This window comes from Psammomys obesus, unplaced genomic scaffold, assembly GCF_907164565.1.
Source record: "Psammomys obesus unplaced genomic scaffold, mPsaObe1.curated_primary_1811, whole genome shotgun sequence".
Taxonomy (NCBI): domain Eukaryota; kingdom Metazoa; phylum Chordata; class Mammalia; order Rodentia; family Muridae; genus Psammomys; species Psammomys obesus.
Genome location: NW_026590767.1, coordinates 5533478 through 5560433, shown reverse-complemented (window position 1 = coordinate 5560433; position 26956 = coordinate 5533478). Strand labels below are relative to the sequence as shown.

At 40.4% G+C, this 26956-nt stretch overlaps 1 protein-coding gene and 1 pseudogene across 3 annotated transcripts in view; one reads left to right on the top strand and one right to left on the bottom strand.

Annotated features, from left to right (window-relative positions):
* The window catches only part of CUNH10orf90 (chromosome unknown C10orf90 homolog), a 224473-nt gene that overhangs the window by 143846 nt on the left and 53671 nt on the right, over nucleotides 1-26956 (top strand). The window lies entirely within an intron of this gene.
* Nucleotides 26301-26736, bottom strand: LOC129678175 (60S ribosomal protein L23-like; annotated as a pseudogene).

Sequence of the window (26956 nt, the reverse complement as noted above, 5' to 3'; positions counted from 1 at the left end):
GTGTGTGTGTGTGTGTGTGTGTGTGTGTGTGTGTGTGTGTGTGTGTGCAGTGACTGTAGTATGCTTTCTAATGGGAAGGTCAGAATGTTCCTTCCCAAACAGCAGCAAATGGGATCATGTGTCTTGGGTTGTGTCTGGAGCATCCTGGCGGGGGCTTGTTGCTATTTCAGGGCCAGACAGAATTTCCCAGGTGGGCTTCCCTGAGACCCTTTGGCTTTCAGGAGAGGAAGCAAGTCTGTCTTGGAGGGAGGAAGGCAGCCCAGATTTCTGTCTCTGGGTAAACGTCTATTTTCAGTTGCACTTTCTGTGAGAGTGACTGGTTTATGAGTCATGGACTTTCCACTTGGGAAAAATATTTAAAAGAAATAATAGTAAAACTGAAAATGCAGCATATGCATAGTAATTTTATAGTATGAATTTCTTGTCCATTAAGGGTTTATTAATTAATAAAAATGACTGTAAAGCACTTAAAAACTATAATGCATGTGGAAGTGTTAAATGATGTGATTAATTTTAACAAGTGTAGATATACTGGATGTTCAGAGATCTTTGAAGTAAATTCGATATAGCTTCTGGATTGATTAAACTATTGAAATGCTCAAATCAACAAACTCATTGCATGCGGGAAGATGCAAGCAGCCGGTCTGTGTTCCAAAGATAAACGCCACTTTAGTATTTAAGGCAATTGCTCAAGCTGAACGCTTCATCTTCCTTATTGATGATGATTCCAGAAATAGAGAAACTGCGCTCTATGGTGAGCAGACTCGATGCTCTGTCTCACAGTGTAGGGTAGTCACTGGGAATTTTTAGAAATTTTCACCAAAGGCTCTTTAAAAATAACCAGATCCAGATCACAGACAGCCATCTCAGAGCAGAGCGGCTTCGCTATGGCTTTGTACAGAAGCTGGCTGTTCCTGTAAAGGTTTTTTTTTTTTTTTTTTTTGTTTTGTTTTGTTTTGTTTTGTTTTGTTTTAAGGCGGGTTAGTGGAAGTTAGTTCTGCCTCCTATGGGGCTATAGCCCTCAGAATAGCCATGTTTGTAGAGACATTTAGAGCCGGACTCTAAATCACAGGACTGCATACTACCATTTGAAAAAAGCCACAAAGGTTCAGGGGACCCTGAGCACCATTATCTTATTTTCTAGCTCAATGAATGTGGACAGTGATACCATACAATTCCAGGCACATATTCTTCACTCAGGAATTAGTGTTCTTGAATATCTTCAAGCTTAAGTTTATTTCCCATTCTCCATCAGCCCTAGATGGAATTTTTGAAGGGAAGAAGTACCATGAAAGTCTCAGCAGTTTCTACCCTAATATCCTATACCACAGAAAACATCAAAGAGTGAGGAGACATTCAGAGAAATAGTTCCTAATCCTCAGGCCCAAAGGACAGCAGTGATACTTGTGTCTTTTAGAAAGCTGTGCTCCATTAGAATAGGGGCTAGTTTACTCTTTGGGACATGTGCTTCTGGTGTGCCTGAATGCATACATATGTGAGCACATTTATATACCTACCTCACTAATATATAATGTATTGTAATATAAATATATAATACAATATCTAATATGATAATATAAACATATCTTGTTGGATAATGAGAAAACATTTCTCTTCATGACACAGGATTCCTGCCTGAAGTTTACAAGCACAATCCACTAGCTCTAATGATCACAGTCTACCCTGGTACAGGCACACAATCATCCCAGGGTGCACTTGCAAGCTCATCTGCCGCCCTCACAGAGCCTTTTAGCCTTAATGCAAGTACTCTCAGACATTGGCCACGCTTATTAAGCCTTGAAGGAACCCTGCATTTTCTTGTCCGTAAGTGCCGTTGTATCTGAGGCATTCTTGATGACTTCCTGTGCCTACACACACTATCAATGGACTTCATCTTTCTTAGTGTCTGAAGCCAACTCCTTTCATCTGAACCCCTCCTAAGCAGGATCCTCGTGGGCTCACTTTGCTCACATCCAGCTGCCTTTGTAGGTGCTGTATGGGAGAGTCCATAGGCAGAGTCAAGACAGTTTTAGCTGTAGTCACTCGGTCATTGGGTGGAAAGTTCTGTAGACAGTATTCTTGAGCAAGCCTTGGAGACATGCACCCAGGAAGACTCCTAAGACGAGGGGAGGTGGGATACAGGCAACCACTTCATAAAAACAGGTAGGTTCTGTCCCCTGGGAGAAAACTTCCCATCAGACACGTGGCCTCCTGCTTTGCTTTTGGAACTGAAATTAAGAATTCATTCTCTTTTTGCTTACCTCCTTGGTCTCTGACACTTTGTCTTCACTGTGAGTGAGCGTCCTGTAGAGGTAAACACCACACATCTCTGCCCCTACGGTGAGGGAAACTTTGATGATTGTTACTATCCTTCCTCATCATCAGCTTCATACCACTCATGGTATTTGTTGTTAAAATTCCCAGTGCCAGACCCGAGTTTATATTCATTATTTTAAATCACCTGAAGAATTCTGTTGGGAAAATCTCAGTTATGCATGTTTTGTAGTCAAGATAAATAAGGCTCAAAGATTAAATGACTTACCCAAGTCTGTGCATCATTAAGTGCCAGAGCTGTGTTTATGGTTCCTGTCCTCTGGGTGTTGTGGTGTCCAGTGATGGCCACTGTCACCATAGAAGGTGGTATTTGAAGACTGTTCAGGAGCATATCCTGGGGTGGTAGCCAGTGGGCCTCAAATGGGTTTCTGGTTAGATATAATAATTAGTGTGACTGATTTGGTTAAAGCTCATCAGCACAGAGATCCTTCCCTATCTGAAATCTGGGTCTCTGTGGGAATTTTAATATTGATCTGAATGGTTTTGACTTCAGTGAGTGAGCAATTGATCCATTATTGATTCTGATACATTAACTATTGCTTTAGTTTATTTTGTATCCATGATATGTCTCCAAAGCTCTTTCTTCTTGAGACATCCAGATAGATACAAAGCAATCTTTTGTTCTTTCTTTTCTCTTACCCTCCATGTCCCTCTTCTTTCCCCTTCATTGCCCTCTCCCTTCCTCTTCTTTTTTTTTCTCTTTTCTATTTTTCTCTTGTTTCCTTTCCTCTCCTCTTCTTTCCTCCTCTCCACTCTCTTCCATTTTATTCTCTTCTCCTTTTCTCCAATTCTCTCCTCACTGTTAATCTCTCCTTCTCACTGTTACTCTGGTCTCTCTTCTCCTCTTAAGGAAAGTGTGTTTACCGTCACAGGCCATATTATTTGTATGACATTTACTTACCTCTGCTGTTCTGATGGAAAAGCACTGCGATACATAGACTGATATGACTGTTGCCAATAAAACTTTATTTACAAAGGCAAAGGGTATACCAGACCTAGGCTGCCTGTAATATGCTAATTTGCCAGTATTACATCCTGTGTTCTTGGGACTAAGACTCTGAGGTGGAGATCAGTGTACACACTATATCCTAAGGAGTGCTTGTGAGAATGACCATGGATTGAAGGAAGGGAAACAGGCATGAGCAGATAAGGAAGGTACTCTTGGTGTTACAGACAAAACAAAGGCCACAGCAACCTCAGGATTAGGAATGGCTCTTCAGTGTTGGTCTGAGCTGGAGCAAGAGGGATGGACCTTTGTGTTCTAGGGAGTGGATGTGACCTTGAATGATGAGTTCTTGCTTGCTGATTAATTCTCTAAGGTGGACTGATGAGGGGTGTCTTCCCAGTGTATGCCATGTAGTGCACATCAGAGCTGGCCGCTCTGCACTTTCTACTGCACCTCCATCATTCTCGGAAACAAGTGTCTTCCCGGGATCCACCTAGAACAAGACTGCAGGCAGACTATGGACTGTCATCTTCTCACCCATGTAAAGATAATAATAAACTATTCCCTTCCAATTGACCTCTGCCCATCCACTCACATACACTGGGCAACTGTGAGAATGGACTTGGCCTTCAACTCAGGGCAGTGATGAAGTTGTTGCAAAGTGTTCAGACCCAGAGCCATGTTCATTTTTAACTCTTCAAGTGCATAATTTTAATTAAAATATTTAAAATGTTAATAATAAGGATATTATTAATACTTTATAAGTAATAACTAAAATATTGAAGCAATTAAAATATTTACTACACTTCCTCCTTTCTTTTTCCTTAGCCGTTTCCTAGTCCCTTTCACCCAACTCCTTCCACGCCCCACCACTCACTCTCAAATTAATAACCTGACTATTAGTGTTACACACACACACACACACACACACACACACACACATACCCATACACACAAATAGGACAATATCAGTAGACATGCTAATAAGGAATGGGGAAGCCTCAACTCTCACAGGGTCACAACCTTTGATGAGTGCCGAGAAAGTGCTGATGAGCTAGCCTCTGCAAGGAAGGAGCCCTTCTTTTGGTTGCCCAGTACAAAGTGCTTTGCTCTGAAAGTGTATACACACAAACAACCAAGATAGACTCAGCAGAGGCTTGTTTTAAAGGTGAGCCAGCAGGGCTTGCAGTGGACCAGATGGATTGTCAGTTGTAGGGACTGAGGTGTCCAGCATTGTGTATAGCCCTCTGGATTTCCTGAGGTTGCTCCTGCCTGCAGCACTCTCCAATGAGATGAGAATGAACAGGATAGCTACACCCTGACCAGCTGAAAGTGGGTGCATGGCCCTTCTCTGAAGCAAGAATAATTGGGGAAAGTGAGTTTTTGTTTGTTGTATTAACCAAAACATGAGCCAGATGGTGTTTTAGTGTGCATATGAATGCACGCAGAAACTGGAACCTCGTTTCATCAGTTTCCTTTTAGTCTCCTCACTCAACAGTTTGAGGAGATCAGGTGTCAGCAAATTGACTCAGCCCAATCCCCCAACGATTGATGTTCATTTATACAGTGTTCTCCAGCTACTTCTATTGTGACAGAGCTAAAGACTTGGAAAAGAAACTGTGTATCCCACAAAACCAAAATATCTGTCACCTGGGCCTTTTGACAAATTGTGCCACCCATGCTTAAGGATAATCTTTTTAGAAACTTATGTCACTTGCCTACAAGGACCTCATCATTTCAGTGAGAGAGGTCTACCAGATGGTCACTTGAATTATTCTTTCCTAATCCATTAATTCACCTGGGGCAGGGACCAAGGCTGGAGTTATCTGTCATGGTAGCTGTCAGCAGAGCTACATTATCAGGGTAATTCTTAGAATCTGATGGAGTGATGTCAGTCAAAGGGAGATATATTCTGGTCCCTTACTCCTTCACATCATTGACTCTAGGGCTGCCTCATATCTTCTGGCCAAAGCCTGCCAAATTGTCTGTTGCTATTTTCCTGTTTTCTTAACTATTCATCATGGCTGCTAGCCCATTGTCATCAACTGTGTGCCGGTCACCATTGTCACTAATGGCTGGGGCACCTGTTCAGCTCTAGCACCTTCTGGTACCTCCATACCAGAGTTCCAGCTGGACAGTCTGTTCTCATTCCCTGACTGACCGTATCAGTCTGGTTCTAGGCATTGGGCTGCTCTCTGATCCCACGGTGCTGAAACAAAACTCACTTGTGTAGGTAATAGTCTTTTAATTTGACCTCTGTACTCTTCAGTGGCTCTTTGCCTTCTAGGCTCCACACTCTAAAAAGGTGAGAACAATGGGAGTCATTGCTTCCATCCTGTAGAGCACCAGGGGGCTTAGAGCTGATATTCAGGTTCTGGGTGCTGGGTGGAGGTCAAGATATTCTGATGAGCCAACAAAGCAACTGATGTGACATCAGGGCCCCATGTCTTCTTCCTTGTACCATCACTCCTCAGACCTGAACCTAACAACCTCTAACCAGCGAAGCAAGGGAGCCATGTAAGAGTCACCACCAAGAGGTAGGTTTTGAAAACTACAGAATCCCCAGTTGGTTTGAAAATTGGGGAATGAGGATCTCCAAGCTGTGTTTCCTCTGAGAAGCCAATCACAATTGTCAAATATTATGAAACAAGTTTGTCATCTTTCAGATGGTTAAATTAATGTTGAAGGGAAAACATTTGAGCAGTGTTGCACAAAGATGTGGGAGGTTTTAAGTTTTATTTCATTAGTGGTAAATCTGAATGAGGTGGGCTCCTCTCTTCCAGAATGATAAATATGTTTTTCATATTATTCCATCATACATAAGGGCTCAAATTTGCCCCTTTTCATTATCCCAGTCAGCTCTCTAGAAGACAAGACCCACTTCTCCCCACTTTCTTTTTATTTATGAGTAACGTCCTTCGTTATGTGAATGGGTCACGTCTCTACAATGTCAGGGAGAAAGTCATTACTAACGCTCTGTTTGTTCAGATTTGCCAGGGATTCGTAAAGAGAAATGGATTCAAGGACCTAAGACTGACCAGATAATGGTCTGAATTTTTGAATTAGGAAACAGAGCATCTGTCTAGACATGAATGAGTCACAGTTATTACGAGGGCCACCAGCAGAGGCACCATGGGCTTTAGATAAAGGACCCACTGCATTTCGTCCATTGAGCTAGTTACTCACCACATCCTTTATAGCTATTCACATGTATCAAGCTACTTATGTAAATTCAGAGTAGAACTCAATATTGTTTTGTCATTATCAGTAGTTTTGGTGTGGTCTGGGCTGTTTTCTGGAAATAAGTTTTAGAACAGTCCTGGGAGGACAAAGTGGTATAGTGATGAGTTATGTAAGGAAAAAATGTTTTGGCTACAGATGACCTAGAAAATGGAAAATAAAAAATGTGAGTAATAGATGGTATATTTAACTCCTTTGTCTTGGTGAAGGTTTTCTTCCTTCCCAGTATCCTTAGAGCAAATCTGAGACCTTTGGATAAGATGTGATCCTCTTTGGGATTGACAGCCAACTTTGGAGATCAGGAGGCAAGTGAAGATAATAGAACAGATTCAAATTCTTTTTAAACTATGTTCCAAAGAGCTTGCTGTGAAATGTGAAAAGGCTTCTCATGTTGTTATCAATTACTCAGTTTATTACCCATTAGACCACAGCAGCATGGAGGCATCTCTGTGGGGGCACTTTATTGCACAGCCTGAGGTTGTCCTTGGAGAGTTTAGAAAATTGTTCTTACCTGGAAAGGACATCACATAGAGGATCATCCCACCCAACACTGATCCTATATAACAATCAATGCTTCCAAATTAGTGTTGCCTTATTTGAGCCATCTGGGGAGATGAGTTTATCTTTTCTATGTGTCTTGAATATCAGAGGCTCTTCAAGGCATCCTTGAGGGCAGGCATGTGTGGTGGTGGTTCATAACCTTTGTCATCACAATTAGGATTAGACTCTTTCCCCTGAACTGCCTACCTGCCCTTGCTCACTCTGATTGTTGTGACACATGACCTGGGGAATGTCTCCAGTCATAACCACAGGATGAGCTTATATTTTTAGTTTCTAGGAGGTTGTCCATGGAATCAAAAGTTGAACACAAAAGCTACCAAAATTAGAGTTTAAAAAAAATGTTTTCTCTATGAGTTGTGATATTAGGATGCATGGATCCTAATATCTAATGTCCTAATATCCTAATACTGCATCCTTGGATGTCCTGCTGACAACTAAGCTCATCATTTGGTTGGTTGGTTGGTTGGTTAACTGGCTGGTTGGTTTTGGTTTTCTTGAAACATAACCTCATTATGTATCCTTAGATAGGCTAGATTTTGCCGTGACCCTTCTGGCCTCTGCCTCTTCAGCGTTAGGATCACAGATGTGTGTCATCAAACCTAGCTTCCATGTTCACCTATGTGTGCTCAGAAACTTTTATTAAGTGTGTAGCCATAATTTATTATATGATACTATTTATATGTGCCCCATAAGAAAAAGAAAATCCTGAGACCCCTCTGCTTCTCAGAGCTGTGTGTCTTCTGAGAAACTTGGGGTTTCTCAGAGCTTCAGTCCGTCTACAGTTGCTCAGAATTCAGGGCCAACTTTGTGAAGTCCAGCTCTTGCAAATATGTAGAAATTCATGACAGCTTTTGCACAAAACATACTCCTCCTGGCTCTGTCCTACTTTTGCATGTATGTATACATGAGTTGAACAAGATAGAGATTATATACTTCTATTTAAAATGTGTTCACTCCTTACTCCAAGGACCAAAGTGGTAGTTAATTGAAGTGGCTTGGTGTCTTCCTCTGGCTCTGGAATGTTCAGGAGTTGAGGAAGACAGAGGCTAATGCATTTTTCCCTGGACACACCATGCTCGGATGTTTTTGTTCAGATGGCCCATCAAGACAGTGATCATATGATTTTCTTTCACGTTCCTGGGTCAGAACAAATGTTCTTGTGCCTGTAAGACCAAGTGAAACACTTCAATGCAGAAGTTATATCCCATGGAGCTGTGAATGGTAGAACAGCTGACACCAGCCATAGAATTTGGAGGAATGGCTCACCAAATGCATGCTATGTGTCACAGTGTGGCGCATTTGGAAGGTCACTGAATGTGAGAGGGACATTATGCTGACATAATTTGCTGTATTCAATCCCACTTTGGGCATCTTTAAAACTTACTTGGATTACGACTGTATTGTTGGCTATGGTTTCTTCCAGGTTTAGCATTCTGTGAAAATCTGTTGCTTAGAAAAAGATTTATGTGAATCAGCTCCTCTCTTTTTTTTTTCTTTTATCATTCTATTTCCTATTTAAAAAGTAAAGTGTACATTATAAAAATTAAAATTGAAGTAAAAACAGAAACATGAAAATCAGCCTTAACCCTACTACCCAGTAAGGCTTCCCATAGGTTACATGAATTCTCCCATTAAATACATCAAACTTTTCTTTTTCCTCAATATAATACTTTCTTTATTTTTTTCTAAACAAAAGTGGGAGGATGCACCTGGATTGTCCACTTGTGTCATTCATAATTCCCTGTTAAGCATCTAGTGGTTGTGAAGCCTTCTACTTCTGCATCTACTTAACCTTGAAAACCAAAACCCTTACTGTTAAGTAGATTATTTTTATTTAAAAAATTTTTAGAACAATGTGTTGATAAATGTCCTTTGAAAGAAACAGGGACACTTCATGTGATTTTATAAGCAAGATTCCTAGGCCTTGGGCGAGAAGATAAACATAATCCTAAGGTCCGTGAGCGCAGCTTACCAGAGGCCTCTACAGTAGAGTGTCTCCACAACCTCTCTAGGCATCCTCAAGCATCATACCTCACCACTACAGCATTCTTTGTGCATTTTTAATAAGGGGAAACGACGTCCACGATCAAAGCCTGTAGCTGTTAAAACTCCCAAATTAAAATTTCAGATGAGCTCCTGTTCCCTCCAGGTCTTTCCATCTCGCCCTTCTTTCATAAGATTCCTTGCACTCTGCCCAAAGTTTGGATATGAATCTCAGCTTCTGCTTTGATACCCTGCTGGGTTGAGTCTTTCAGAGTCCCTCTGTGGTAGGTTCCTGTCCTGTTCCCTGTTTTCTCCCTCTTCTAATGTCTGTCCTGTTTGCCTTTCTGAATGAAGATGGAGCATCTTACCCAGGGTCCTTCTTGATTAGCTTCCTTAGGTGTACAGATTTTAGTACGTTTATCCTATATTTCTAATATCCACTTATAAGTGAATATATACTATGTGTATCTTTCAGCTTCTGGGATACCTCACTCAGGATGATCTTTTCTAGTTACCACCATTTGCCTGCAAATTTCATGATTTTTTTTTTGTTTTTAATTGTTGAATAGTATTCCATTGTGTAAATGTACCACAATATCTATATCCATTCCTCCATTGAGGGACATCTGGGTGGGGTTGGGAGGGGATGAGGGAAGGGGCTGCAGCTGGGATACAAAATGAATAAATTGAAATAAAAAAATTTTTCAGATGAGCAAAGAGTCACAAGGCAGCAAGGGAAGTTTCCAAGTCTGAGCTTCTCCCTTCTCCTGGGTTCATCTTCACTGCCCACTCAATACACTTGGCTAGCAGCTTCTCAACCCAGACACTGGGGCATTTGGTGCTGTCATGTAGGAGTGTTAGGAGCTTTCCTGGTCCCGGCTGATAGATGCCAGCAGCACTGCTCTCTGGCTCACTAAGGGGTGCACTCCCAAAATGTCTCCAGCATTGCCCCAGGGAGTAAAGTTGACCCCTGTGGAGTATCACAGCTCTAAACTAAGACATCAAGGCTGGTCCCATGCATAGTATTAGCTAAGTGGCAGGGGAGGCTCCTGGAGTCCTCACTGATGCCCTTTTTCTGTTCCAGGATTTCTCCCAGGTTGTCGTCTTGCCTTTAGTCACCATGCCTGCTTCTGGTAATTTTCCACAATCGGATTCTTTGTTGCCTTAATCACTCACCTTTTATCTCTTCCCCAACAGGCTTAGAAAGGCTCCTCCAGCCCACATTCTTCTCCTTATTTAAATCTGTAATCCTTCCAGATGAATTTCCTGTGTGGTGTAAGACAAGAATCTATTTTTTTCTGGAGGCTGTATGCCACTTATCCATGGGGACCATTGATGAGAAATCTGTTATTTCAGAACTGGCTGGCAGTACCACCCTGTGTGGAGTTCTTGTTTATGCAAGGATTTCCCTGGCTTATACAGGTGTTTTCTTGTAGGAATTTCAGGCAACATGAATACTGTGTGAGTCACAAAAGCTCCCATCCATGTATGGAAAAGATGGGGGGATCCTTTTAGCTATTCTTAGTGTGCCCCAGTGGCATGGACAGATCTAGCCATGGTAGCAGTCAGCCAAAGTGCTATCAGACCTTGTCAGACATTAATTTGCACTTTAAGGAAGTCCTCCTAATCTAATTCTGTACTCCTTTGTACACTGTTTTGAGATACTTTTTACTTACAGATAAAGGAAAAAAGATAAAAGATTATAAAATAAATGTCATATTTAAAGGCATATAAAATAGATAATTAAAATTATGAGTGAGGAACAAGAGAATATAAAAATTTCCAGACTGATTTCAGAATCTGAAACATTCTTCTATTAAATGAAAAACACATTAATTGAAACTTTTTTTAAAAAAATCACAGAACTTTGAATACAGCTAAAAGCAGTGACACTGCCACAAAATATTTCTGTCATCTGCAAAACGTGATTTTTGATAGTCAGCGTTCTAGCACCTTCAGCCCTATGCGTCAATATTCATGTCGGTATAAATGGAAACAAATCCTTGGTCTTCCATTATGTAGACTCTTAATGTCCCTCATCAGCGTTTTATAATTTTCAGTGTGGATAAAATAGATTCCTTTTTTCATATTATGAATGGCATGTTAATCAATTATATCAATCTATTTCTCAACACGCACATAATTGATTTCTATAGAATTATTTTTAATGCTAAGGTTCTCTAAAAAGATCTTAGCCAGTACAGCCATGTTGAATAAGATGCCTAACAATTTTCCTTTTGTTGTTGTTACTGTTGTTGTTTTTGACAGTTTCATACATGAGGGCCCAGCCCTAAACAAGACATTTATTTGTTCTACCCCTCTAAAGCTCAGGCAATGATGCAGAATAAGGAAAGAGAAGAATATAGGAGATGAGAGATGGGGAAAAGACTATGGAATGCCATCCTGTATGTGTGATTTTCTTTTTCTTGCCTTATTGCACAAGGTGTCATCACAAGTAGGATGTAAAGAAAGGTACTGGGAGACAGCATCTTTGTCTTATTCCCTGTTAAGTATAAGGATGTTATAAAATGTAAATTCCATCTATATAAAACACTGTTTATATTTTTCCTTTTACTGTGGGAAATTTTACTAGTTTTTAAGTGAGCAGTTCCATGGTATTAAGTAAATTAATGATGTTTGGCAGCTGTCACCACACCCATCCTAAGAGCTCTTTCCGTCTTATAAACAAAAACTGTCTCCATTAAAACTGACACCCCATCCCTTGGTAACCAGAATCTACTGAATTAACTACTCTGGGGACCTCATGTGAGTGGGATCATACATCAACTGTCCTTTTGCAAATGGGTCATTTTACCTTCACACAGTACCCGGAGTTTTTATCCATAGTGTAACATCAGTCAGTCTACTTCTTTGCTGAGGCAGAATAACAGTCTGTTACGTGAATATGTATTATTGTGTCCATCCATATGCTGATGGTCATTTGGATTATGTTTATTTTTCATCTGATTTGATTAATGCTCCCATTAATGTGTGTACAAATATTATTTTGATGCTCTGCTTTCACTGTTGGGGTACTTTGTACTTGGTACTTTCATGAACCAAGAAGTGAAATTGATGAATTATGTCAATTCTTTTCGTATGTTTTGAAGAACTGTCATATGGTATCCATGGTGACTGCACTACTGGGCATTACTACTGCAAAGAACAAAGGTCCTCATTTCTGTTCACCCTCATTCATACTTGTTTACTCTAAATATCCATCCCAATTAATATGAAGTGCTATCATTGTGGTTTTTACTTAGAGTTCCCTAAAGGTTTTTTGTTTGTTTGTTTGTTTGTTTGTTTTTTATTGGTTGAATGGTGTGTGTGTGTGTGTGTGTGTGTGTGTGTGTGTGTGTGTGTGCCTGTTGACAATTTGTAGACTTTTGGAGAAATGACTATTTAAGTCCTTTGTGTTTTTTTTTTTCAGTCTAATTTTTTTTTTTTATTTGTATTACTATTTTGATGAGGACTCTTGATTTGCCTGGGCATTGAGTATTGACAAGTTCTTTTATGCCCTTATTTGCATAACAATAGTAGTTTTCTTTATTTTATGAACCTGGGGGAACTGCATTGATTTTCATGCTAACTTGGGATTGCTACTTGGTCAGGATAAATTGCATCATAAAAAATAATATTGCTAAATTTCATTTGCTAATATTTGTGGATATATTTTGTGAGACACTAGTGTGTTTGCTTATGAAGTACTTCTGGCTTAGCTATCGTGGAAACACCAGCTTTTAGAAAATGAGTTGGAAGTGCTTCTCTCCTCTGGCTCTGAGTGTTGGATTGGACTCACCAGAGAAGCTCTCTTGGCCATAATTTCAGTTTGAGGGAAGGTTTTCATTACAAATTCAGGTTTTTTTTTTTCCCACTTTCATTGTGTCTTAGTTAGGTTTCTATTGCTGTGATAAAACACCATGACCCAAAGCAACTTGGAGAGGAAAAGCTTTATTTCATCTTACAGCTTAAGCCCATCATCCAAGGAAATCTGGGCAGAAATTCAAGGCAGGAACTAAAGCAGAATCCATGAAGGAGCACTGCTCATTGTGTTTCTCCCCATTGCTTGCTCAGTCTGCCTTCTCACAGCACCATCAGCCCAAGGGTGGAACCACCAGTGTCAACCATCAATCAAGAAAATGCACTGCACGCTTGCCTTGCAAACCAGGCGGGGACATTTTCTCAATTGAGATTTTCTCTTTCCAAATGACTCTAGCCTATGCCAGGTTGACATAAAAACTAGCCAGGATAGTCATCAGCCAGGTGTTCTAGTTCTTAAGCCTGTTTGGGAATTTGCGTCTTGAGAGAATCTGCCATTTCATCCAAGTCATTTGTGAGTCACATAAAGCTCTTCACAGTGTTTCCAGGATGCCTGGTCTCCAGTGTTGTCCTTGGTTCATCTCTCATAACAGTGGTTTACCTTTTCTTTCTATCAGTCTACAGAGACATTTAACACTATATTATTTTTATTTCCCCTCGGATCCATATTTTTATTGTATTGATATTTTCTATTTGCCAGTTTTCTACTTGGCTGAGCATCTTGAATCCAGAATCTAAAATGTTTCACAGCATAAATATATTGGAACATTGATATAACACAAGAGAAAAAATCCTTCACCGTGGAATTTTTGTGAGAAAAATTATTTAAATTGCTGTTTAAAATTATCTTTGGGCTATGTATATAGCATGTATGTGAAACACAGGTGTTTAGACTTACTCCCCCCCAAAAAAATGTTTGAACATGTATTTGCAAATATTTCAGAATCTAAACTCCTGGAGATGATGTTTGGTGTTCGAAGTATTTCTGCATAGGTTCTTCAATATCACTTTATTTTAGTTGTGTCTTTAAGATGAGATGTAGAGAGAGCAAGACTATATCCAATTCTTTTTTCTTGAAACACCATGTGCCATTCCCAAATATTTAAACAGAAAGATGAGACCACTCATAGTTTTCTTAATTATTTATGTGTATCCATTTATAATCTGTCACATTAAGTTTTCTAGGTTTCTCACCTCTGCCTTTTTATCTTTTACACAGCCATGTGCTGAGTGAAATTTTTTCTCTTTCTGCTTTTTATCTCTGCTAGTTGAAGGTGGTTCTCTCTTTCTCTTTTTTTTTTTTTACTATTTTATGGACCACATGGAAATTGTATTATGTGAATATAACAAAGTCAAAGGTCTCTTCTTCCCAACAATGTAGCATCCTGGAGTAGTCCACTTCCATCGAGAAGATTCTGCACAGCTCTTGCACATCAGGTCTACCTGCTTCTGTTTCTGATGCTAACAGACTGACCGACCATTACTTTCATACACTGTCTGCTTGTGACCTGTTTGCCATCATCTCTGCTTCCTTCCCATGGCATGTGTCTTTTAGATCTGTTTTCAGATCTAAAGCATGCGTTGGGGAGCTTCAGTGCTAACCTGTTTCAGACTGGCGTGAGGCTGAGGGAAGATAAGGTCATAAAATGTTTAATATTTAGTATTTAATAGTTAAAGACCTCGTGAAGAAGTAACACGCTGTGCTGACAGTGATTTCTGCTCAGTACTTAGAGACTTTATCCTTCTCATGTTTGGCTTCATCAGTTGCCATGCAGAAGGTAGCTGTAATGTAACCATCATGCTTTTGTGCTGTTCCTCTGGGCCACATGGAAGATGTCTCTGTGTTGTGTTAGACTTCATGGTGATTTAAATATAGGTGTCTTCTTGGTTGGTGTTTTTGATTCATTTCATGGACCTAATGGCTATTACATTTATTGTGAAGATTTCCCAGGTGCTTATGTCCTACTTTGTTTCTTCTTTTCAGGTTCTAGATGTGGTTTCTGTGTTCTCCTTCTATGTTCTTTCTCCTAACCTGTCTTTTACATTGGCTTCTTCTGATACTGTGTGTTACAGTTTTATGTTTTACTCCATTATTTTCATCTTAGATGTATCCAAAATTGTGAGAGTTTTAAAATTTCACATAACGTACTTTTTATTTCTAGGTCTTTTAGCTCTGGTGAGATCAACCTGACTATTTTGTATATTCTTGTTCCTTAGTCATAATTTCAATAAGCTCTTTTATATACCTTTAAACATACTTTTTATTCTCTACCCTGTATGTTATTGAGATCTGAGATATATGTGTGTGTGTTTGTGTGTGTGTCTGTGTATATGAACCTCTCATTCTTCCACACACATGTTCTAAGTTCATATTCATTGGAAAATCCTGGGATGAGGATCATTTTCTCTTCCCCACCCATCACTTGAGGGGCCTCTTCTGTGAACTCTTCAGCTTGTGGTTGTTCATCCCGAGTAGGCTGTGTGGACTCTGGACACAGCCTGTGCTTACAAATGACACTTTATGCAGAGGCTGGCTCACATTTCCAAGTCCTGTGTTTTGTCGTCTTCCTCTGTTTGACCTTAAACTCCAGCCTGTAGGTAGTCAGAAGTAGCTGCCACAGCACCTGGGTTTATTCTTTGGGTTTTTTTTTTTTGAACCATTGTAGAGTTTTTTTTTTTTAAATATGTGTTTTATGCATATTTTCAAAGTCTTAGTTGCTTTATAGCTTTGGAATCTTGGGGTACCCATTCCACCACATTACAAGAAATAATATGTTTTATTAATATAATTTTTCCACTAGAATTTTGTAACAATGGCCATTTGGGTTTTTTTTTTTGTGGGGAGGGTTGTTTTATTTTGTTTTGTTTTTGGCTTTGGTTTTGGTTTTTTGAGACAGTTTCTCTGTGTAGCCTTGGCTGTCCTGGACTCAGTTTGTAGACCAGGCTGGCCTCGAACTTACAGAGATAATACACCTGCCTCTGTCTCCTGAGTGCTGTGATTACAGATGTGCACCACCATGCGTGGCTGGCCATTAGGTTTTTTAAAAGTTAAAATTAAAAATTAAATGTGGAGCTGGGGAGACGACTCAGTGGTAAGGTGCTAGCTCACCACTGAGTTTAGATGCACCCACATAAAAGCTTATGTGATAGCATCTTCATGTAACCCCAGTGCTGGGGGCTAAGAAAGGTGGCCCTAGAGGCTCATTGCTCAGCCAGTCTAGACAAAAGATGGGCTCCAAGATTGGTGACAGGCCCTGTCACAAAAATAGATAGATAGATAGATAGATAGATAGATAGATAGATAGATAGATTTACATAGATTGATAGACAGATAGATAAAATTAGGCAGAGAAGCAGTCAAGTAAGACATCTTGAATCAACCTCTGACCTCCACAGGCACCCACATGAGTCAGTGAACTCACACACATGCACACACACACACAAGCACCAAACCCACACACTTCCCCACCCAAATCAACTCGGGAGATAAATTCATCATTGTAGCAATATTAATTATCTTGTACACAGACCTGGTATACCTCTTCGTTTCTTTTCATAGACTTCAATGGTACTACAATGGGAATGCAAAGGAAAGACAACAGGGACTCCCTACAGTTCTTAAGGCTGGCCCTGCGAGATCAAGGGCTACAAGGCAGGGTCTGGCGAGGGCCCCTTTCTGTTTGTAGTCGTTGTAGACTCACATCACAGGGGCCTCCTCTTTTAAGGGCACTAATACCATTCATGAGGCCACCACCCTCATGACTTAATTTTTTATTTTTGAGATTGTCATTTAATTACAACATTTCTCCCTCCCCTTTAATTCCTCCAAACCTTCCCATGTGCACCTCCTCTCCTTCAAATTCATGGCCTCTTTTTTTCATCAACTATTATTGCATGAATATATGTATTTGTATATACATATATACTCCTGAATATAACCCTTTCGCTCAATATAATGTTACTTGTGTATATGTTTTAGGCTGGCGGTTTTTGACACCACCCACTTGTGTGCTCTCCCCTGGGAAGGACCATCTCTTTTCCTATCAGTTTTGCTCAGTTACCTACAGTTCTTTGTGGATATTTGAGAGGCCTTATGGACTTTTCCACATCCAATTTGGCAAGCTTGATCTTGATCCTTGTTTAGCTCACTTTCGGGTGAACCCTATCTGATAATATCACTAGACTGGGATTAGAGCTTCAACGTGGGAATTTGGTCTGTTCTCTAGGACCTGTTTTGCTGATGCTGTTAGCATTTTCTAATGTGAAGTTTTTATGAAGCCAGGAACCAGGGTAAGCTGCTTCCATTGCTACTGAAATTTCTCTATAACCATGAGAAACGGCTGGCGTATGGCAGCTACTTTTCCACTGCTGTGATGAAATACCACGACCAAAGCAACTTATAAAAGAAAAAGTTTATGTTGGCTTACATTCACAGAAGGATAGAGTGCATCATGGCAAGGGAAGCATGGCAACAGGAAGTTACGGCGTCTGCCCCAGGATGCTGAGAGTTGGAGATCCTCAACTGCAAGCAGGAAGCAGAGAGTGAACCGGACTCTATAGAATGAGACTATAGATTCTCAAAGCCTCGTCCCCGATAACATACTTTCTCCAGGAAGGATGTGTCTCCCAAAGGCTTCACCAACTGGGACCAAGTGTCCAACACATGCAAGGCGTCTCTCACCCAAAGCTCTGCTGCTATCTTGTTTTCAGCTGATAGGGCCTCTAACGTTAGGAATCCGGCTTGATTCCTGTCTTTTCAGCATATATCTGCGCAAGAAACATTGACCACCTGTTTACTCACGCTCTTAACCCACATCCCCGGCTGGAGAATTTGGGGGCAAATTATTTCAATGTCGGTAAGACTTTTGATGTTATCAGTCACTTCTGTTGAGGTTTAGAAACATACTTCATTGTATGGTGCCCGGACAATGAAGGAACAGCCTGTGGGTTTAGCTTGGTTCAGCTACAAACCCGCAGAGGACCAGTTTGAAGTTCCTAACACTTGGTAAGACATTGCAGTGCTCTGTACTGACCTTAGGTTTTCTTTCTCCCTATGATTTCTCTGAAATTAGATATATATGATATATTTATATATAATTATCACAAATAGGGTTGAATTTTCTGCTTATGGGCTGAGTATAGTTTCTGCTTTGGAAATTTCCTCATGTCCCACATGCCATTCAGCCACCTAACTGGTAAAATCTCCCTCCAAGAGAAAATGAGTCTTTAGCATGCTAACTCTTTTATGACCCCAGTTAGCCTGTACCAGCTGAGCCCTTGTAAAGTGACCCCTGGATAATCTTGAACTTGTATTTTTATGCTTCCCTTCATTTGGTATAGTTCCTTTGACTTTAAGAATAGGGGTGGTTTTTGATCATTCAAAATAATGAGGTAGTCAGAGGAAGCTGACATAAGCACGAGGAAACCGGGGACACAAAAATAACACATTTTGCAGTTCTCTTGAATATAGGCTACAAGTGAGCTGCTGTGCTTGGGTCAGCATTCGACAACAGTGTGGCATTCTCCATTCCAGCCTGCACACAGGGGAGAGAAAGAATGCCCCCACCGTCTGTAAAGCAGTTGCAACCAGAGTGACAGACACCTCAGGGGGTAGAAGATCCACACACAGTGGATGAAGATGCAGCAAACAGAACATGTCCTTGGGTCCCTTGGGGCTTGATGGCTGTAAAACAGGGACAAGAAGTTTAGGACTGAGCCAGGGCAGGGAGGGTGGGGGTGTATGGGACCAGTGATGATTTTAGGCCTCACTCTGAGGCCCCTGCAGGGCAGGGGAAAGATTTAGGTATTTGTATCCTCTTGGCATGAAACCAGGGTTTACAGGGTGAATCTTAATGTCTGGTTCTTTAGTATTCCCCCATTCTTAGTCTTCCCTTACGAAAATACATTTCACAGTGTCAAATCACAATCTCAAACCATCCATGTGTTTTCCAACTGGTTCTTGCAAATGAGCTTTCTGCTTCACTCCTGAGCATCGATCCAGTCTGCACAGGAGGCCCTAGGTCCTGGATTAGCAGAGAAGGGATTAAGAAAGGATTTCTAACATGATGTAATTGGATGTGAATCTTTAATTACATTATGAAATGGCAAAGCTCACAAACTGGAGTCTCTGCAGCTGACTTGAATTAGTTCTTCAACCAAAGAAATTAGAGTACAAGTCAGGAAACTTACAAGGATTGGAATGCCAAGTGTGCAGTGGCATATTTCCCCAGCTCCACCTGCTGAGTGGGAAATGCTTTCAGTTTGGTGCTACATGGATCCCAGCTGTGTGCCTGTTTCAGAACCTGCTAAACATGTGCCTAGCTGTGTGGCTTTTAAAAAGATTTCTTTAGCTTAAGGAGCTAGCTCAGCCAATGAAGTGCTTGCCTCATGGTCATGGGGGCCTGAACTTGATTTCTAGTGGCCATATAAAAAATAAGCAAGCATGGTAGTGTATGTTTGTCATCCCAGGACAGGGACTGTGGAGATCTCTGAGCTTGCTGGCTAGCCAGCCTGACTGTACCTGCAAGCTCCAGCTCCCAGCAAGAGACACTGTCTCGAACAAACAATAAAAAACAAACAAACAAGAGTGCAGGCTGGAGAGATGGCTCAGAAATTGAGTACTTGCTGCTCTTGCAGAAGACTGAAGTTCAGTTCCCAGCTTCCATATTGGACAGTGTACAACTGCCTGAAAATCCAACTCTCCAGGGACTGGGTACCCTCTTTGTGTCTATATAACCACCCAAATGCATATGTAAACTTTGGGTCTATATAAGCACCAAAACACACATGTACACATTAAAAATATAATTTTAAAATATTTTATATGTTTATAATATACATTATATAAATTATATGTTATATAAATTATATACTTAAATATATATTTCATATTTCTCTGGTTGACCTCTGGCCTCTACATACATCCACACACATGTGCAGATACACACATACATGATGAATAGAAGATTCATTTAGTTATCATAGCTTCATTCAAATACTACTCACATACTGATACTGTTACTCTCTTACATTGCATGGCATCTGCCACCAATGTTCTCTAAAAAAGACTTTCTTTAGAAATATATAAATTTCTAAAATGTTGCATGTTGTTACATACAATTCAGATAGTGTACTTAATGTTACAGATGAAGGGTACCTAAAATTAAGGACACCCCAAGCCAGGCCTGTTCCATAACTCTTCTTCTAGAAGCAGAAACTCCCCTGTTCTTTTTATCTGAAGTACGGTTAGTGTGTGTTCATCTCAGTTCCCTTTTCTCCCCAATTATGTGACAGGCTTTGCTGTCTAACTTGCATGGCCTGCAAAGCTAACATGCTGCTTTTTTTTTTTTCCTGGAAATTGGTCTTCCGTGGGTAGGCTGATGATTGTGTCAGAAACCAGAAATGAGCCATTTCAAATCTAAGTAAAAGCCACAGTTGCAATCTCAGCAAGTTAAGGAACAAGCAATCTTGGTTACTGTATCATCAAGCTCTCAGCATCTCTTTCCTGGCTCTTCTATCTCTTTTTACTACTTTCTAAACATCTATGCTTTGTAAGGCAGCATGCGGAGAGAGGGAGAGACATGAAGTGAGCTTGGTTACAGTTACCAGGGGTTTTATACAAGTATCTGAGTGGAGCAGGGTGGGAATAAATCACCTGGACAAGCGGTCAGTATGGGGAAGGCTCCTGGGAAGGGTTCTAAAATGTCCCTGTGCTGACACACACACAATGCTACTTTCCCAGGTTCTTTGCAGCATGCACAACATCTGCTAATATGGAGGCTCCCTTTATCTTTCTGAGTGAAGAGTATATGAGAAAAGGACAGAAAGAGAAGATTCGACAGCTAGTTGGGATATAGATTTAAACCTTTTTCTTCTCTCTCCAAAGCAATGGAAACAGAAAATCCAGAGACTCTTTTAGGATAGCATGCTTTTTCCTGCTAAGTGGGGTGGACTAATCTCCAGGCTTGAAGCATTCACTCTCCATCACAAATTTCCCACTCTTTTCCCTCTGTGGGGCAGTGGGTGTTTGGTTGACCCACCATCTCCTGGTGCATAGCAGAAAGCCTGAACAAAGGAGACACTTCAACATACCTTGGAATTATTGAGTCCTTGCCCACCGTAGACAGTTATATTTCCTCCATTGATGCTTTGGGGTGGTGTTCTGTCTCTTGACTTTCTCCATTAACTGGTCAGCAAATGAATTTTCAGGATGTTTTGTGCCTCCTCCAGTGGTTAACATCCTTCCTGAAGGCAGGAGGCATGAGTGTGGTGTTGTGTGAGTTACCAGGGAAGTGTTGGGGCAGTAGCAGGATACTAGTTGCTGGGGTCAGGAGCAAGTTCTTTGCTCTCATGGAGCTTGCTGCATGGGATACTTACACACAGATTAATCACTTTAGCCATGCTGAACCTCAAGTGACAACAAGAGCTTCTGCAGCACCCTAAGTTGGCCAATGAGATTGTGTTGAGGCACTGTTGGCTCCTTTGTACAGGGTACCTGTAAAATTTTTCTAAGCAACTGACATTTCATTTTCATCCAATTATAGTAAAAGGGAATTTTCTGTGACAGTGAAGATGAGCTCTTGACACAAGGAACACTAGTAAACAGCCTCTGACAGGACATAAGGATGGAGCTGGCATGTTCAAGGGATACCATGATACCATCAAGGCTAATGACACAGAAAAGTCAAAAGGTGACCCTTGAGCCTCAGGGGGTAGGCAGGATTACAGGTCATGGTGGGAGGAGCTTGTGAATTAGCTCAGGTGTGATGGAAGGCCATCTGGGATAGTCATGGTCCCACTGAATTTTTCACAGATCTCAGGTGAAGCAGGAAAGTCAACAGAGTGTCAGGCAGCCAGTTCTACAGGATGCAATGCATGTAGAGTAGCAAACTGGGTGGCACAGGGGTATTTTAAGATGCAGATAACAGTGTGAGCTGGGGTTTCCATGATGTGGAGCAGGAGTTAAGGATATGCCTAGATTTGGAGGTGACTAAGTCACTGAACCAAGATGTAAGAGTTAGCATAGCCTCCTACCTGATCCTTTACCATCTACTATTTTTTTGTTTTTTAACTTTAAACTTTATTGTCTTTATTGTAAGAAAAAGCTGGAGATAAAATAATTACACACCAAAAATTAACCAAATATAAAAGCTATAGAAGTCAACAAATAAAACAGTTAGAGAAACCATTGAAACAGAAGCTCTGGGGCTTCACAGCAGATTTTATACTTTGGCTATCTAACACAGTTTTATGCACTTACAAAAAGTCCATGACAGAGTTAAAACTAGACAAGCAATTAATTTTTTTTTTAAAGAGAGAAACATGAAGAATGGAAAATAGGTCATCAACACCATGGGTGTCACAGAGAAAGAGATTATAGCGACACGATATTAAGAACATAATTTCTTTTAGACATTTCACTTTTTAGCCTGCACTGTCCTCAGACTCCTGGTCCCTTTGCTTCAGCCTCATGAGTGTTGGGATTACAGGTATGAGCCACCAAATTCAGCTTAAGGAAATACACTTTTGAAATGTGTTCTCTAAGAGAAAGGGAAGGTTCAACTGTGAAGAATAAAAGGGTAATCCCACATTATTCTAAAATCAATAAAAATAAGTCTATGCCTAGGTATTTGAAAAGATATTTTAACTTCAACAAAAATTGTTAAATCTTATACACAGCTAGGTTACAAGCAAAGGAAGAAGAAGAAAAAAAAACCCACACTGGTCTCAGATAACTGTGCAACACTGAAAGTCAAAACAAAATTTCTCTATGAAAGTCAGAGGAGCACCCTAGCACTTTTACTGAGCACAAAGACTGAAGACACACACTAACAAAAAATAAACTAGTTAATTCTAAGTGCTTTTTCTTTCCTCTGTTTGGGACCAGGACCAGATGGTCATTTGCAATGTATGTTGCACAGAAACACTACAAAGCACAAACTTGGTTTTGCTAAAGTTCTCACCCCCCCCCTTTATTGGAAATAGATTTTTTTTTCTCACATAATATGTCCTAGTTAAGGTTTTCCTTCCCTCTCCTACTGTGAATTTCTTCCCAACTCCCTTTCCATCTGGATCCACGCCCTTTCTGTTTCTCATTAAAAAAACAAACACTTCAAAAGGATAATAATAAAACCATAACAAAATAAAATATAAGATAAATGAACAATCACAATACAGTTGCACAAGACAAAAAGAAGAAAAAGAGCCCTAGAGAAGGCACAGGAATCAGGGACCCACTTGTTTGCACACTCAAGAATGCCATAAAAACACTAAACTGGGAGCTATGATATATATATATATATATATACACACACACACACACACACACACACAGAGGACGTGATAAAGACCGGTGCCGGCCCTGTGCATGCTACTTCAATATTGCTGAGTTTGTATGAGCTTTACTCAGTTGATTTAGGGCCTTGTTCTCCTGGTGTCCTTCATCCCCCGCCTCCCACTCTTACACTCTTCCTGCCTTCTTTTCCTGGATTTCCTGAGCTCTGAGGAAATTGATAGAGACTTCACACTTAGGGATGATATTCCAATGTGCCTCAATTCCGCATAATGTCTGTCTGTGGGTCTCTGTATTTATTTCCATATGCTGCATGGGATAGTTTCTCTGATGATGACTGAGAAGGGCACTTATCTATGAGAATAGCAGAGTGTCATTAGGAGTCATTTTATTGCCACTTTATCTTTTTAGAACGATAGTATTTGGTTTTATTGTACGTTTCTGAACATTTTAGTCTCTGGTTCTTGGTCACCTAAGTAGTGTTGGGATATAGGTTTTATCTCATGGGGTGGGCCCTAAGTAAAATTAAATATTGGTTGGTTCCTCCAACAAGTTTTGTGCCACCATTGCCCTAGTATATCTTGTAGGCAGGCCACCATTATAAATCAAAGCATTTGTGCCTGACTTTTTTGCATTTCTCTTTTAGTAGTGTGTAAAGTACCTGTCTTAGTTAGGGTTTCTATTGCTATGAAGAGACACCATGACCCCAGCAACTCTTATAAAGGAAAACATTAATTGGGGCTGGCTGACAGTTCAGAGGTTTAGTCCATTATTGTCATGGGAGGAAACATGGCAGCATGTAGGCAGACAAGGTGCGGGAGAGGGAGCTGAGAGTTCTACATCTTGATCCACAGTCAGCAGAAGTGAACTGTGAGCCACACTTGGCTGTGGCTTGAGCATAGGAGACCTCCAAAGCTTGCTCCCACAGTGGCACACTTTCTCCAACAAGGCCACACCTACTCCAACAAGGCCATCCCTTTTGTTAATAGCACCACTCACTATGGATGAAGCACTCAAACACATGAGTCTATGGGGTCCATTCCTATTCAAAACACCACAGTGCCTTTCTGCACCAAAAACACTGAAACCTAGGGGTGAAGGTTCTTTGGAGGCACCAGATTTACATTTCCATGTTTAATGAGTTATGTAGGTGTTGTCTTCACCAATAGGGCCTTGCTGTCAGTTTGTGGAAAGTAAACTGTAGCCTTGGCAACATCCTGGGTTGTTTGGAGATTCCATGGGATCCCCTTTGGTCAACAACCTGATTAGATATAATACAATCCCCGAACTGGAGTGGACTCTGTCTTTATATATTTTCGGAGGCTTCTACTGTATTAGGTTTCCACTCTACCCCTCAGATAACCACCAACTTTAGCTGTCTCTCCCCACATTCCCTTCATTGTCCCCCTCTGCTCTCCTACCCACTTGATCTCCTCATTTCAGCCCCCTCCATCTATCCATCACTATGCATTCTACTTCCTTTTTCTAATGAGATCTTTATGTACCCCCTAGTCCCTTACTCTATACCTAGCCACTGTGGTTCTAGAAATTGTAGCTTATTATAGTATCGTTGACTTAACAGCTAGTATCCACATATAAGTGAGTGTATACCATGTTTGTCCTTCTAGGTTTGGGATACCTCACTCAGGATGATTTTCTTCTAGTTCTATCCATTTACCTCTGGATTTCATGATGTCATTATTTTAAATGGCTGAATTTTTAATAGTCCATTGTGTAAAAGTACCACATTTTCATTATCCATTTATCTGTTGAGGGACATCTAGGCTGTTTCCAGTTTCTGGCTATTCTGAATAGAACAGCAATGAACATGGTTGAACAAGTATCTCTGTGGTAGGATGAAGGAAGCATCCTTTGGGTGTATTTCCAAGAGTGACATGGCTGGATCTTGAGGTATATTGACCCCCATCTTTCTGGGGAACCACAACACTGATTTCCACAGTGGCTGTACAAGTTCGCACTCCACCAGCAATGGACGAATGTTTTCTTCACTCGACATCCTCACAAGCATGGGTTGTTTGTTTTGTTGATCTTAGCCAGTCTGATAGGTGCAGAATGAAATCTCTAAGTATTTTTGGTTTGCATTTCCCTGATGGCTAAGGATGTTAAACATTTCTTTAAGTGTTTTTCAGCCATTTTAGTTTCCCCTCTGAGAATTCTCTGTTTAGATATGTATCCCATTTTAAAATCAGATTATTTGTTTTCTTCATATCTAGTTTTATAAGTTCTTTATATAGTTTGGATATTAGCCCTCCTTCAGATGTATAGTTGATAATAAGAAATCTTTTCCCAGTTTGTAGGCTGGCACTTTGTCCAAATGATGTATCCTTTGCAGTTAGAGCTTTTCAGTTTCATGAGGTTCCATTTATTAATTGTTGATGTTAGTGTCTGTAAGTACTGTTCTGAAAATAATCTTCTATGCCAATGAGTTCCAGGCTATCCTCCACTTTTTTTCTATCAGGTTCAGTATATTTGGTTTTATGTTGAGGTCTTTGATCTGCTTGGACTTGAGTTTTATGCTGGGTGATGAGTATGGATCTATTTGAATTCTTCTACATGCAGTCATCCAGTTTGACTAGAACAATTTATTGAAGATGCTGCTTTATTTTTTCCAAGTGTGTGATTTTGGAGTGTGTGTGTGTGTGTGTGTGTGTGTGTGTGTGTGTGTGTGTGTCCATAGGTGTGTGAGCTTATGTCTGGGTCTTTAATTCGATTCCACTGATCAATGTGTCTGCTTTTGTGCCAATACCTGCTGTTTTTACTATAGCTTTGCAGTACAAGTTGAAATCAAAGATGGTGAGACCTCCAGGAGTTCTGTTCTTATTCAGGATTGTTTTAGCTATCCTAGGCTTTTGAGGTTTTCATAAAACTAAAAGCATTCAAAATCTGTGAAGAACTATGTTATAATTTTGGTGGGGATTGTTTTGAATCTGTAGATTGCTTTTGGTAGTGTGTCTATTTTTACTATGTTAATCCTATTGACCCATGAACATGGGAGATCTATCTTCTGATATTTTCTTTCTTCGGAGATCTGATTTTTTTTTTTTTTTTTTTTTTTTTTGGAGCAAAGACTTTTTAATGGATATATTTTACAAATACACCGGAGAGTCAAGCAATGCTGCCTGCATTGGATGCAATCCTGGGGGCCACAGGTCTGCACACTCCTTTGCAACAGGACCTGTAATAGCAGAACCTTTCACCTTGCCTTTATTGTTTACTATGACCCCTGCATTATCTTCAAAGTAAAGAAACACCCCATCTTTTCTTCGATATGACTTTTGTTGTCGAATTACCACTGCTGGATGGACCTTTTTCCTCAATTCTGGTTTGCCTTTCTTAACTGTGGCCATCACCATGTCAACCACACCAGCAGCAGGAAGTCTGTTCGGCCGTCCCTTGATTCCCTTCACAGAGATGATATACAAATTCTTGGCTCCTGTGTTGTCAGCACAGTTGATCACAGCTCCTACCGGGAGACCCAGGGAAATCCGGAATTTCGCTCCAGAGGACCCACCAAGTCCTCGCTTCGACATCTTGAGCGCCTGGAAAGCCTGAAGTTTTTATCATACAAGTCTTTCACTTGCTTGGTTAGAATTACCCCAACAATATTTTATATTATTTGGGGCTATTGTAAGAGGTATTATTTCCCTGACTTTTTTTTTCAGTTTGTCATTTGTATATACGAGGGCTACTGATTTTTGTGAGTTAATTTTGTATTCAGCTACTATGCCAAAAGTACTTATCTACTGTAAGTATTTTCCAAA